This window comes from Drosophila biarmipes, chromosome X, assembly GCF_025231255.1.
Source record: "Drosophila biarmipes strain raj3 chromosome X, RU_DBia_V1.1, whole genome shotgun sequence".
In the NCBI taxonomy this organism is placed as follows: Eukaryota; Metazoa; Arthropoda; class Insecta; order Diptera; family Drosophilidae; genus Drosophila; species Drosophila biarmipes.
The window spans coordinates 10,349,581-10,363,937 of NC_066611.1; the positions used below are offsets into that span (position 1 = coordinate 10,349,581).

Genomic DNA, 14,357 nt, shown 5'->3' on the forward strand with positions numbered 1-14,357 from the left:
GCGGGGTAAAACAGCGGTTACAATTTTTTTTTGCTCCGCCCACTTTCCCACACCCATCGCAACGAATGACGAATGAACGCGACTGTGGGGGGCATCAAGGGGGTGGAGATCAGGGCCAGAACGAAAATGTTTACGCTGCGAACTCAATCGCAATTAATGGCAATTAAAGCCTCTTATAAATATTTGGTCACTCTGGAGCTTACAACAAACATTTGGTCACACTATCTCAGAGCTCTTAAATGTTGGGCCTTATTACTGCAGAAGTTTTTGTAATTATTTGGTATGGTGACTGTTGAACCAATCACTTTGTTGAACTGATTTTCAGTTAAGTTCTTATAATAAACCCTTTCCTTTGCTCTTTCGCCAGTTTCCTCATAATTTCTGCATACCGAAAAAGGAAATGCGAATCAATCAACCTTATTCCCCCTGTTTTCCCTCAAAAAAATAAGAAAGAGACTGCAGCCGGGGTAAGAAAAAAATGGAAGCAGTACCAGAAGAATTGAAAGGCGTCTGCATTTAGATGAGGCAGAGTGGGAGAGGCAATTTCGAGGGGCCACAAAGGGGGCGGTTTTCCTCTCTAGGTGACGAACGTCATCGTCGCCGCACTCAAATCGTGGGAAAATGTTTTTCATGCTCCTGTTGCTGTTGTCTCTGTCGTTTTTATTGTTGTTGCCACGTTGTTGCTGTGTCTTCGGCTGTGTTGTTGCTGTAGTTGTTGCTAGTTTGTGTGCCGACTGTGGGCTGATGAAAAGCTTTTTGCCGCTCGCCGCAATTCGTTTCGCTGCATTAAGCAGGGCAAAAACATAGAAAAATCCCTCAATACGTGCTAAGAGAAAGGCTCGATCTCAAGAACTGAGTAATTCATATTCATTTATAACACTTTTCTACTTATTTTTTAGAGTCTTGTAACTTTTATTAAAGTTTAGGCAACAGAGATTTTATATTTTTTAGAAAATAAAAATCCTAACCTGCTTTTATCAATTGCAATCAAGTTAATCATAATACAGAGGCCCATTGAATTTTGCATAAATTAAATATAAGATACCCATTTAAATAAACTATCCTAATTCGGTAAAAATATTGAGTATTTAATATGTATTATAAGTAAAACAGGAACATTAATAATTGTATTTCATGAAAAAAGACAATTTATTTGCTGTAGAAATATTTCACCCAGTCAATTGCTGACTTCTAGTAAAAATTTGAGTGCCTCCGCTTAGATTATAGAACCCAGTCATATATATAATAATATACATAAAGAAGCGAAACGCAGCGGAGAATATAGCATTCACCTGATCTGCCCGCACGTCCACACGGTTTCTTCGCTTATCGCACACGCATTCCGTGCCCTTGGACCCCCCCTGTCACCAGCCACCACCCACAAGATCCGCCGCCCGCCACCCACCGCCCACACGAGCGTACTTTGCCTTCGCCTTATCAGCGGCAACAAAAAAAAAATGTAGAAAAAACGCGGCAGCGTTTATCGCCAAAACGGCTGAGCACTTGCATATATGCAATTCCAAACAATTTCTCCGGCGGGCGAGTTTTGTTTCTAATTGAATTTCAGGCGTTTTCAATTTCTTTTTTGTCAGCTTGCTTTTGTTTTACGACTCTTTAGACTGATAATACACAAGCAAATGACTGATAAAGCCAAAGCCGGCAATAATAATAATAGAAACAACAAGAACCACTAGCTAGCAAACTACAACAACAACAATGGCAAAATAAAAAAATGAAAAAAGAAAAGAGACGATTTATTTTTCGCGACAGTTCAAGGCATTTGCGCTTTAGCACCACGACAGAAAGTCTGCCATTCAATAAAATATGGCAAGAAGGAAATCGCAACGATTTTATGATATATATTTTGTAACACTATTCCAATTTCCGATAGCAGATGGGGTGGGCGGAGATTGTAGGTTATTTTAGGGTTATAAAAGATACCAGAACTAAAATCTGGTACACTAATGTTCATTAAATATAATTATAGTGATATGGAACGAAAATAGCTCTATCACAATCAAAGCTGTAAAGCTGTTGTAAAACAAACCAAATATATACAAAAAAGAAGTCCTTAAATATATGTATATTTTAATAGTAATACAAGGAATTACCTAATAATTTAAATAAAGAAAATAATTAGTTATATGAAATTTGTAATATTTTTATTGGAGTAATATTTAAGAAACCTTTACAAAAAAAAAGAAAGTAAAAAAATTACTCAAATGAGTTCCAAAACATTTTTTAAATATAAAAACATTTATCTTCCAATTAATGTGACCAGACCGCCAACGCGTTATGCCCCAAACACACTTACGTAACTGCCACACCTGCATTGGCCACACTGCGTATGCTTGACGCATCGCGTATCCGCCGTGTGTGCCATTGCGATCGTTTGTGCTAAACGCGATTTCACGCGACTTGACTCACCCTGTTTGCTTATGCAGCAGGCAGCGGCAGATAGAACAGAAATAACAGCCGCTCTGGCAAAGATAAATACTACACAAGCAACCGAGGATCCACAGGATCGATGTATCTTCTCTCACAAATTTTCCTTCTGTTTTCCCTCCTCAACTTATTTCCCCGGGGATGGGCATGCGTTGGCCTCTTTTGGACTTCCTTGAACTTTACATGCGTTGTTTCACGAATGCATTTTCAAACGTGGCGTTCATTTCTTGTGCGCTTTCTGTGCACACTACACGAGAAACACCGAAAAAAAAGAGAAGAATGTTTTAAATATTGAATGGCGTCGGCGGCGGCGGCGGCGGATAATTAGGGGGAATTATGAAGGCGAACGGCACGAACTGAAGGGAATTTATGCCTTTGAACACGTAGACGCGACGCAGACGCAGGCGATGACGACGCGGCAGCGACGCGGACGGCGGCGTCGGCAGAAAACGCGTGCAGCCTTGAGAAGATCGCGATAGCGACTGAAACAGCAGCAAAATTCAGCCAGAACAGGCGACAAATTTGCCAGCGATTGGGGGAGAAAAAATGGAATAAAACATCACAAGACGCCTGGCGTCTGGATTTTGCGCGCGTTTTAAAACGCGCGCGCACGCCCAGGAAGGATGTGTGCTGCTGCCGTGCCTGCAATTTTCGTTGCTCGTGCTGCTGCGCCGCCTGCGAATCGCGTGGCAACTGCTGCTGGTGGCGGCTCAAGCTTCGCGCTGTTGCAGTTGCATTTGCTGCCGTCGAAAACGCGCCACGACGCACACAAATATCTAACTAACAGCGGCCGTAGTAAAATGACAACTGAAACCGCAGCAGGCGAAATGAAAACGAGTAACGATAGAGCTGAGCGGAAAAAGTGCAAAAAAAAAAGAAGAAAAAATACAAGGCACACACACAGGCCCCGGCAAAATAAATAAAATAAAAATTGACGATGGGCAGCGGCGGCGACGGCGGCGACGGCGGCGAACGCAGCTGCACTTGGCTAGTTCTACGGGTCAGAGATGCCCAAACGCCGGTGATTTTGCCGGGAAATCAGCGCCCAGCTGGCTTTCACCTGCTCCGAAGTGCCCGTTTTTTACCGGATTTATTTAACACATTTTTTACAAGCAAATATCCATGGGAGTTGGCATCCTTTAGGCCTTTTTTGTCCTTAAAAAGGGCTTAAAAATAATCCTACGAGTCAAGGTAAAACGTAAACATATTTTTTTACTATTTAAAAAAATAGAAATAAAATTAGAATCCTACAAAAATAGAAATAATAAAGTTTTTTTAGATGTAAACCATTAAAATTCTAAACGTTGGTTGTAATTTCTTAAAAAAGCATTGGAGTTTTATAATAAAAAAAATTGAATAACATCCTTTTCTTCAAAGAACTAATAGAATTCGATAAGAATAATAAATTTAATAAATAAATAAATCATACTTTTATAAAAAAAATAAAATAAGTATTAATTACCTTAATAAAACTCTTTATAAACCTATTTCCTCCTTTCCTTTCTTTTCTATTTCAAAACTCTAGAGGTTTCCAAAAAGTTACTTTGAAATTGTTACTACCAACAATCCACAGGTGGCTCCTACACTTTTCCTAATAACATTTTTTTAGCTTTTTCCCGTCTTGGCCCGCATCAGCACTGATTCTAACATTCTTTTTGCAAACTTTTCACTTTTAGCTGCATTTGCCGTCGAGATGCAGTGCGAGCGAGAGGCTGGCAGCGCGGCGGGCGAGCGACAGAGACGGGGCAAGAGCGAGGGGGGGCGCTCCGCTGCCACGCTTCGTCAGCTGTTCGTTAGTCGCGTTTTGTTTTTGTTTTTATTTGTCGTGTGTGCGGAAGTGCAGAGCGCGGCGTTGGCGGCGGCGCCGGCAGAGGCGGTAGCGTCGGCAGCGGAACGCAGCGGCGTAAGTGCAAGGCCAAGCGCGTGCGAGAGGGAGGCAGCGACGGGGAGTGAGAGAGAGAAAGGGCACTGTATGGTGTGGGAAAGATATATAACCTTTTTGTACTTTTTATTTATTTATTTTTTAATCATTTTTTGTTGTTATTTTCTTTCTGTTTGAATTGGTTTAAAAAATACTTGTTGCATTTTTTATTTATTTATATTATTTTTTGTTTGATCCGACTTTTTGTACGTTTTTTTTTCTTTTCGTATTAACCTGATTATAATTTGTAATTTATCTTTTCAGCTTTTTCTTTTATTATATTTTTAATTTATAATTTAATGTTTTATTTTTTTCTGATCTCCAACTACCTGTTTATTATTATTTTCTTAGCTTATAATTTTTTTTAATTTATAATTTGTTCTGTAAAGTTTTTTTCTATATTTTTTATTAATTTTTATATTTTTAGATTGCTTGTTAAAGTGTGTTTGTTTGTTTTGACTGACAAGTGAAACTGATCGTGTTAGAATTGCGGATAGCGCGTGTTTTTCCATTTCCCTAAGCCGCCCCCACTCAAAACCCATTTAACACCCACAGCGATCCATAGCATTGCACCAAACAAAATGCTGGTCATGTTCATTAACAGAAGATCAAAAATATTATTTAAATTTATAAAATATTTAAAGTTTAAAATCTACAAATTTTGATTTAGGTTTTGAAAATTATAAAAAGTTCAAGCCATATTTTTGTTAAGCATAATATCTCAATATTTTTGTTTTTTTTTTCCTTTGTACTTCAAAGAACTTTTAGAAATTTCTGCTCTAAAAATCGAATGTGATCTCAATTGTTCTTTGTGTATAGAAGCCTTCTCTCATTCCATTCGCAAAATGCACGCGCGTGCCCTTGAAAACTTAACCCAACAATCGAGCCAAGGCAGTTGTTGCCAAGACCCCCCGCCGCCCACCAGCCCGCCCATTCGGCCCCTAGATAAGCCCCCTCCCAACCCCGCCGCCCCTGGCACTTTCAAACTGTTTGCTGGCAAACAAAAGAAAGTGCCAAAATTGTTGAAATTTTCTTAGCGAAATCAGCAACAAACGAATTCGAATCTCGCACGTAAAATGTTGCTAAGAGCCAATGGCCAACGGTCTTCATTGCCAAACACAATTTTTATACAAATGCGGTAAGGTTTTTCTTTTTCCCCTCAATTTTTCTTTTTTTTTTTGCATTGCTATTATTCGCCCAGTTGCGCAAAAAGAACGAAAATAGTTCGCCAAAAACTCAGCGCAAATCACAAGGTATTGGGCTTAGGATCTGAAGTGCGCAAGGAATAAGAAACAAGGCAGATGTTTAGCTAAAAGAAAGTACTAGGAAAATACTAGACAATAATAGTATAATAGTACTAAAATAATAATATAAAAATACCATATTAATACTATGAAAATACCATTAAAATACTGAAATAATAACAAAATTTATACTAAACTCAAGTTTCTAGTAAGTTTGAAAATCAAACTTTTCGAAACAAATTTTAATAATCGAAATATGCAAGTATAAATATAATATAGTATTTTTGAGAGCACTTCTTTCGAAAATGCAGCGCATCAATTAAATTCGATTGCACATCTCAGCGATCGGGAAAAGTGTAAAAGGCAAAGACTTTCCAAGTATGTAAATAGATATATACAGGCCGATCTGCACACATGTGCGGCCGTGTGTTTGATTATTTTATGTGCGCACGCTGCCAATTGCGAGAAAAAACTGCAATGCTCAAGGTCGTGCGGCGAATGCACCTAAAGCAACAACAGCCAGAGCCGCAAAAACAACAAACAATCGGTCATTCAGACGGTAACATACGCAAAATGTTTGAGTTCTACAAATTGCAAAAACTAGTGCAGGAACCAAATGTACACGAGTACTGACGAAGCAGACAGTGGGCCCTCGGAAAACAATTTTAGATTTTATTCTAAGAACATTCAGTTCTTGAAAAAGTGGTATATTCCCACAAAACTTTATTCTTAAATATACTAAGCCCTTTTCTTTTTGATTTCTCTTTAAAAGTTAGAGTTTCAATTTTTTGGAATCGAATTATCATATTCATATTCAAAACTAAGACCTAGCTTATTTTTATAACAGGGAAAGCTTGAAAAGTAATAATAAATTGGGATCATAGTATTTAGTATGTTATACTAAAAAAAAAGTTGAAATGTATTTTTTAAAATCTTTTATACTTTTTAAAGGTACTTGTAAACTAGTCGTATACGTAATATTTTGACTTACGAAAGATAAGCAATTTAAGGGATCCTTAATCCTTATACCATGCTCTACTGTACGCATTCACGTGTTTGTTGGTGTGTGTGCACTCCTATACACACATATGTAAATATATATGTATAACAACAATTTGCGCCCGTCAATTGCAAGCGCGTCGCTGCCCGCATCGCTGCCAACGTCGACGGCGACGGCGGCGTCGCCGCCACTGAGTTTTCACTGTCAAGGTCGAGCGTTGTTCTGATGCGCAACGCAATGCGCAATGCGATCGCCGAGTGGGCGTGCGAGTGCGAGCGGGAGGGCGGATCGCGCCGAGGGAGAGGGACGATGTGCGAACGAAAACGAGAACACAGCGGAGAACGAGTGCACAAAAGCTGTGGGAGAATGCGAAAGTGCGGGGAAGAGAGCGAAGAAAGAACGAAGACGAGAATGTGGGAATGGAGAATGCACACGGACTCTGCTTCCCCTTCTTCTTGGGCCCGGTGCTTCTTCTTCCCCCGCAAGGCGCACAGTGGGCGGGATGGGGCCTCAAGTGGAGATCCCTTAGGGTTCACGAAATAGTTCAAGGTATCTAAGAATATTAGGCAAAATTTAACTTTAGCTTGATCATTAAAGTTAAAATAAAGGAATTCTTAATATTTCCATTAACTTTTTGTTTTCGTAGGTATTTTAATTTGGTATTTTTTTAAGCTTTATTTCATTGGTTCAAAAAAAGTTGTATGTTAATTTTTAAAACATTTATTGATCCCTGAGAAAGCACATAGATGTATACAACGTATACCAAATGTTTGCATAACTAATCCAAGCCTAGTAATATACAAAAAAAAATAAAAATATGAAAATAAATATAAAAAAATGTTAGTTTTCCAAGTGAGTTCTTAAAAACGATGATGCTGGTTTTTATAAATAACCTAAATGTATTGCAGTTAAATGACTGCAACCATCTTCCAATGTTTTCCTAGCTCCCCTAGTCATATTTTAATTGTTTATCGTCGATCACCTCTGACCCACTGTGCGCGTGTGTGTGTGTGTTTGTGTGTGGGCGCTGTGGCGGAAACGATATGCGGCTTATGTAATGCGACGGCGACAACAACAATCAGCGGCGACGCGTTGGCAGCGTCGAGTGCATACGCACACGCTTCCCCCGCCCACTGCCCACCGCCCCCTGTGCCACCCCCTGAGCCCCCCTGCCACGCCCTTGGCTAAACGCTTCCTGCACTTTTTTGCTGCTGTTGTCGGCTACGCTTTTCATATCGCTCGACGTCTGTCTCTTTTCTCTGTGTGTACTCTTATTTTTTGTATTTGGTGTTTTTCCCCCTCTCTCTTATTTTTCTGTTGCGCCTTTTGTGCTTTTTGCATGTTTTCCTATCGCATTTGTTTTCTCAAGTTCGCGCGCGCCTCTTGTGCAATTTGTCATAGTACCGCCCCCTCCCCTCTCATGCACATCAACATCCACAGCCAACCAGCCCCACCCACCCGCACACGCTGCGTATGCGTAATATTTCAAGAGAAGTGCAAAAAATTGCAGCGTTTTGTCAGCGGTAAAACGTAAACAAAAACAAGCCGCCGCCAAATGCACTTTTGGCCATTAATCAGCGAAGAGAATGGAAAAATCAGCTTGAAAGGGCGGCGGGGGGTAGGGGGTATTGGGGATGGTTACAGACCCAAAGGCGCCACGCCCTCAACGGGCAAAATGAAGACATAATTTGACATAAGCGATGTTAAAGTTCACCAAATCCCAGGCCTCGAACATCAAAAGGCAAGGAATCAACTGAAAAACCAAGACACCCAAGGCCCTAGGTGAAAGACGTCTATAATCTATATAATAACGAAGTTGGTAACACCCTTACCAATTTTATTTTTTATGTTAAATGTATAACCAAAATATATTTATAGTTATATTATAATATGATCTTAATTTGATGCAATTTTTAAAGTGAATAAAATGTTTAAAGATCTTTTCAATTATTCCAATGTATTATTTAAAAAACAAACTAGTATGGTCACACTGAAAAATACTGAAACTTTAAAGGGGAGTTTTTGGTTAAAAAAAATGTAGAATGAATTGAAAGTCTACACATAATAATTTCCCTAAGAATAATTACTTGAAAAATCAGAAACCGCATAATTACAGCATTATTTTTAAAAATTAGAAATTTAACTAAATTCTCAGTGAAACAAGGTATTAATATACCCAGCAAGCAGGGCAAGGGCAAAAATCTGGGACCCGGGGAAAAACTCTAAACTCTAAACAGTCGACTGTTAATGATGTGGGCCAGGAGGAGCAAATGGAGTCCGTCGGTGATTGACTTGACTTAACTTGTTGATGGCTTCGCGCCTGCGCGGTCGGCACTTTTGGTGATAATGTCAAAGGCAGCCAGCGGTCTGCCCCGCCCCCACAGCCGCGCCGCCTCCCCACCAGCCCCGCCCCCTGGCCGCAATGCTTAATCATGCAAGCGGCAAGAAAACCGAAATGCAGCAGCAAATGCAGCGCCTGTCAAAGCCGCGATTAATCTCACTCACAGAGGCGCAGGACGAGGGGCCCCAAGAGCAGCAGCCGCAGTGGAGCAGCTAACCGTGGTCGAAGAACTCCCAAAAAATATTATAAAAATTCTTTAAAAACTGATCTTTATTCTCTCAAACTGAAATGAAATATAACATTTAAAATATTTTTTCAAATTTATTTGAAAGCTTCAAATTATATACTAATTTTGTTTTGCCATTAAACCTATAAAAAAATTTTTTAAACTTTTTTTTTTAATTTCAAAAAGAAAATTAGTTTCCATTTACTAAACAATTCTGTCTTATTATTTTAAAATTAAATTTCATTCTCTTCAAAAGTATTAGAAATGCAATGGCTACCCTATTTCATAAATTCCAAAAATTAAGTAGCATTGGTAACCCTATTTTTATAAATTCCTAAGATGGAAGTGCATAGGTAACCCTTTTTTACAAACTCTTAAAAACAAGTTTCAGCTTGTACAAAAGTATATTTAACTTATTTATTTTGCATTTCAAAAAAGGTAATGTGAATACCAACTAAAATTTTTCAAACTACATATTTTATCCATTTTTTCTACTATTTAGAGACCACTGTGCCCAGCAGCGTCGGCACTCATAATTGAGATATGAACTTGGCAATATTTCATAAAAAGAAAATATATATATAAAAAGAGCGAGTCGGAGGGAAAAAGGCGAGAAGACTGGCCGGCCAGTTGGAGAGCCCAGGACCGACGACGATCGCGGCTTGTTCGTCTAGAAATAACTTAATTGTCACTCAATTACTCAGTTTTCAGCTAAAAGCATTCATTGCTCTGGCTTAACGTCAAAGTGGCCAAGGGGAAAGAGGTAAAGCTGGCGAGGATGTGGGGCTGGAGCCATCTGGGAGTTGGAGTTCCAGAGGAGCTCGCCCAGGAACCCGTTGCCCAGGCGTGAATAATAGTTGCAGAGACGCGTCTTGGCCTCGGCCGGTGAATGAAAATTGATGAGTTGCGACAGTTTTTGGCCAAAGGGCAAAGAAGCCCAGAACAAGAAGAAAAACAGAGAAAAAGGCTAATTTTCAGATCGAAATTTTTAATGCTCTGCAGAGGGTGAGTATCTACTTAATATATATTTAAATATTTTTAAAAAATCAATCCTGTTTAAGTATGATATGTAAACTAAAAAAAACACAAATATTATTTATTTTCAATACATCTAATTTTTTTATGAAACTACATCGAATCAATTCAGTTTCCTTATAATAGGTGTACTTTTAAGGCATTTAAGATACACATAACCTCTAGCAAACTCATCCAAAATGGTAAATGCCCCAAAACGGGGCACGGCCCAGTGGAAAAAGGAACGTTCCCTGAACAAGAAGACGAGGACGAGGCTATGGACAAACTACTTTGTCATGGTCTCTCGGGGGATTGGCCATCTCAATGCAACCATCAATCAAATCGCTCGTGTGGGTGACCATTTGCGGCTGAGTGCAAACACCACAAAGGTCAGCAATCCCTGATTGACATAAATGGATGCATTCATTTTGATCGGTGCCCACGATTATTGAACTCTGCTAATGAGCCTTATTGACCCCAAGGACATGGGGGATTTTCTATGAAATTCGATACCCAACTGATTGATTGACTTGCTGGCAAGAAGGGCCTGTTATTATATTTAAAATGCTGGCATTTAATAAAAGCATGGTGAAGATGAGGCTATTATTTACCGATTGAATGAAAATATTGTGATTGACAGTAAATGGCTTTGGCTGTGGTAAGTGATTGATTGAATGGTGATAGATTTAGGGATAAAGGGTTTTGTTAAGATAAATAGATAAATAAGATAATAAATAAATAAAAAAGTACCGAAAAATATATATTTTTTTTATTTTCATTCATTTTCAAACTAAACTAAACATTTGAAGTAGTTTCATTTGCAAATTCTCTTTTTTTAATTGTTTGTGCTCTGATTTTTTTCGCATGATTAATGCCCCCATTGAAATCACCTTTTTGCTGTTTTCATTTGCCCCAACATAATTACCAACATTTAGTGCGCCTTCCATCATGATTGATGCCGCCTTAGTGGGCCTGCCAATGCAGAAAGAGCCAGCCCGCAGCCTCTCCTTTCGCCCACGGGCCTGCCATAAATCGCCATAAATCCTAATCAAAACTAAGCGCAAACAAGCTGGGCCCATGGAAGCGTGGAGGGGGCTGAAGTGGAGGCACCTCTGGAACGTGAATCTATAAATCCATTAATGCCATTTACCGCATAAACATAAAGTAAACGCGGCCCAGGATGATCATCTGGACCGCGATGACGATGATGATGCTGGTGATGCCGCAGACTTTTCGGGGCATCAACACCAACGGCAAAATTTCGGATCCCAGATCCCAGATCCCGCAACCGCGGCCCCAGCCTCCTGTAAGTTCCCCTGAACCAAAGCAATTGCTCCATAAAGTAAAACTAAATTGCTCAATAATTTTGTCCACATTTGATTATGTCTTCTGAGGGGCAGTTGGTGGGTGAGGTGGATAGGCAAAGCTACACGTAGAGAAACAAAGCTCAATTTCCTGGGTCAAAAAATAATGGTTAAAAGATATTCAAAATGGTTTAGTTGTATAAGTTCTTTTTTTTGTAACCCTTTTTTTTCTGAGTAAATGATGATATTTTTTAACATTTAAGATTGAAATAAACATTTTTTGGTTTAAAAATATTTTAAACAATTTTTTTTTAAATTTATTTTTTAAAAAATATGGCAAAAAGGAAAAGATCACTGGAATTGGGACCCATACGGACCTCGCTTTTCGCTGTGTACAGTGAACTCTCCCTCGTGGCAACCCCGTCACTCCCCCGCCCAGCGACTGGCAGTCACGATTGTGCGGGGCAGGCCAACACTAAATTCAAAACCCATAAAGACATCAAAGCAGGCAACGCGTGTAACAATTTGCCAGCCAGCCAACAACAACCGATGCAACAACGAATGCAACAAAACGCAAATTAACAACGGACCAACATACACTCACGGACAGGCCCAAAGGAGTCCGGAGATGTTGTTGGGGTCTGGGGATTGGGGACCTGGAACTGGGAACTGGGAACTTGGAACTCGGAACGACGACAACGATCGGTCGAAAAACACAGCGAAAACACAAGGCAACAACAACGAGGCGACCTGGCCAAGGTATCCGCACCCGCACAAAGCCAACAACTAAAGCAACAACACGGAACAACGGCGGTAACAACAGAAACAACAACCTGGGGCTGCCCAGGAAGATGCTGGCAAAACCAAAATGGCCATACGCTAAATAAAAAGTGACTTAAAAGGTGCTCACAAATATTGTATAGTTTTTAATAATGAAAAAAAATCTCCTTAATACAATAATAAATAGAAAATATATAAGTAAATAAAATTCCTTTTATCATAGCTAACAGATCCTAAGTCCCGAAACACACATTCCTACAAATCAGGAATACCCTACAATCGTAGCAAGTATAAAAAAATTCACCACCAGGACTTGAACTTACTGGAAAAAGCGAAGCCTCAGCCTTTCCATTTCTATCGGGGAGTTTCATAATACCCCGATAACAGAGACAGCAGACGAGGCCACCCACACGACAGAGTCGGGACAGGTTTCCCAAAACCGAGGATTGGACGGATGAACTGCGATCAACCGGGCTGGAGATTGAGATGGATGGAGCGAGAGATGCCGCTGGCCCACGATGGATGGTGCAGCTGAAATGCTCATTAAAAATGTAGAAAGCTCTCCTCTCCCAGAGACCGGCGATCGATAGCCCGATTGTGCCGATTACCCGACCGATTGCCCGATCTCTGGCTCGCTGTCAGCGCTAATCGCACGATCTTAATTTACAGCAACAACCGAACTGAGCAGGACGACCGACAACCGACTACCGGCGACAGACGATCACTTAGAAATGGGAGGGAGGGAGAGAGACGGAGCGATGATATGACGGTATATCGATAGAGCTGGTATATCGAGGAAAGAGGAAGCAGTCGCTCCGCGATCCGATCTTGGCCAATTTGGCTGGCGAACGCAACTTTCGCTTTTGCCGACTGCTAACGATCGCCAATCGACGGTAATTTATTATTATGCAGCGATCACTTGTTCGTATTTAATTCAATTAAAAGACGGTTAGAAATCATGGTAATTATGCTTCCAGGAAAGCCAAAAGAACGGCAATCGTGTTCGCCGGCGAATGGCAAGTGTAATTTGTAATGATCATTACGCGATTCACGATCGAGGAGGAAAGGAAAGAAAAGCGCGTACTACAACCAATTTTCATGTCGTGATCGGTAAGCGATCTGGGAAAATGGCGAATTAAACTAAATTGATCGTTAAATGGCCTTTTATGTCACAGAGGCCGAGGATGCTCTCCGAAAAATCAAGAAGTTCACACTCTGGTTCGGAAATAGTCCTAAATATATTCCGTTCTCAGTGGTAAAGCTACATACGTAATGTTTTTGGCCAAAGCAAAAATCAAGATCTGGCCGAACATCGCATTGCAATTGCAAATCCATCACCATCGGCAGGAAGGAGAAATCAAAAATGAAAAGAATTCAGCACACACACAGTGACAACAACCAGAGCAGCAACTTTGACAACATTGAACAACAACGCTTTCCGCTGCGCGATAAGGCCAAAAACCAAACAACCAACAACAATCGCTGGTGAGGCGTGTGTGGGCGCAATTTTCCATTGAATTATAATTTTTTCGTATTACAATTTTCTTTTCCAACTATACACAGAAAAAAAATACATTGCTTTGAACTAGTCAACTAATATTTCACTTGCAATTGTGAGTTAAAAGGAGTTCTTAACACCAAGAAAGGGTCACACTCTTCTGGTTGTTGGCAGAGTGCATGGTCACACTGAACATCGAAATATAAGCACATTTGATTTAAACTAATAATTTTGCCCTCTTTTATTTCAGTGCACCTATCGCTCTCTCTTTTTCGCTTATTGTGGCTTTTGGCTTGTCATAATTTTCATTACATGTTTTCCTGCCATGTTTGTTGCTTTCGTTGGGGGTAAAACCAAAGCGTACCTATAAAGCCTGATAAAGATCTTTCCATAGAGAGTGCGGGCTGAGCAACAACAACAACTACAACAACAACAACAAGGAAAATAGCAGTAACAACAACAGCAAAACATTGAACAACAGAAAATTGCAACAATCTGATAAAGACAACAACTGAACTCAACTGAGAGACTCAATTGCGGTTTGTGTCCCGACTACAAAAAAAGCAAGGCTAACAAAAAAAGAA

General features: G+C 40.0%; 1 protein-coding gene across 10 annotated transcripts in view; it reads right to left on the bottom strand.

Annotated features, from left to right (window-relative positions):
* Nucleotides 1-14,357, bottom strand: part of LOC108023946 (broad-complex core protein) — a 156,483-nt gene that overhangs the window by 91,180 nt on the left and 50,946 nt on the right. Inside the window, exons 1-2 of one of the 10 annotated variants that reach the window (XM_044092802.2) lie at nt 2,803-3,463; nt 2,428-2,692 (exon numbers count right to left, since the gene is read on the bottom strand). The exons of 8 other annotated variants lie outside the window; for them this stretch is intronic. The gene's annotated coding sequence lies outside the window, so the exon portion shown is untranslated. Of the gene's footprint in view, nt 1-2,427; nt 3,464-14,357 lie in introns of those variants that run through there. One more of the 10 variants, XM_050884743.1, reaches the window with a different exon arrangement.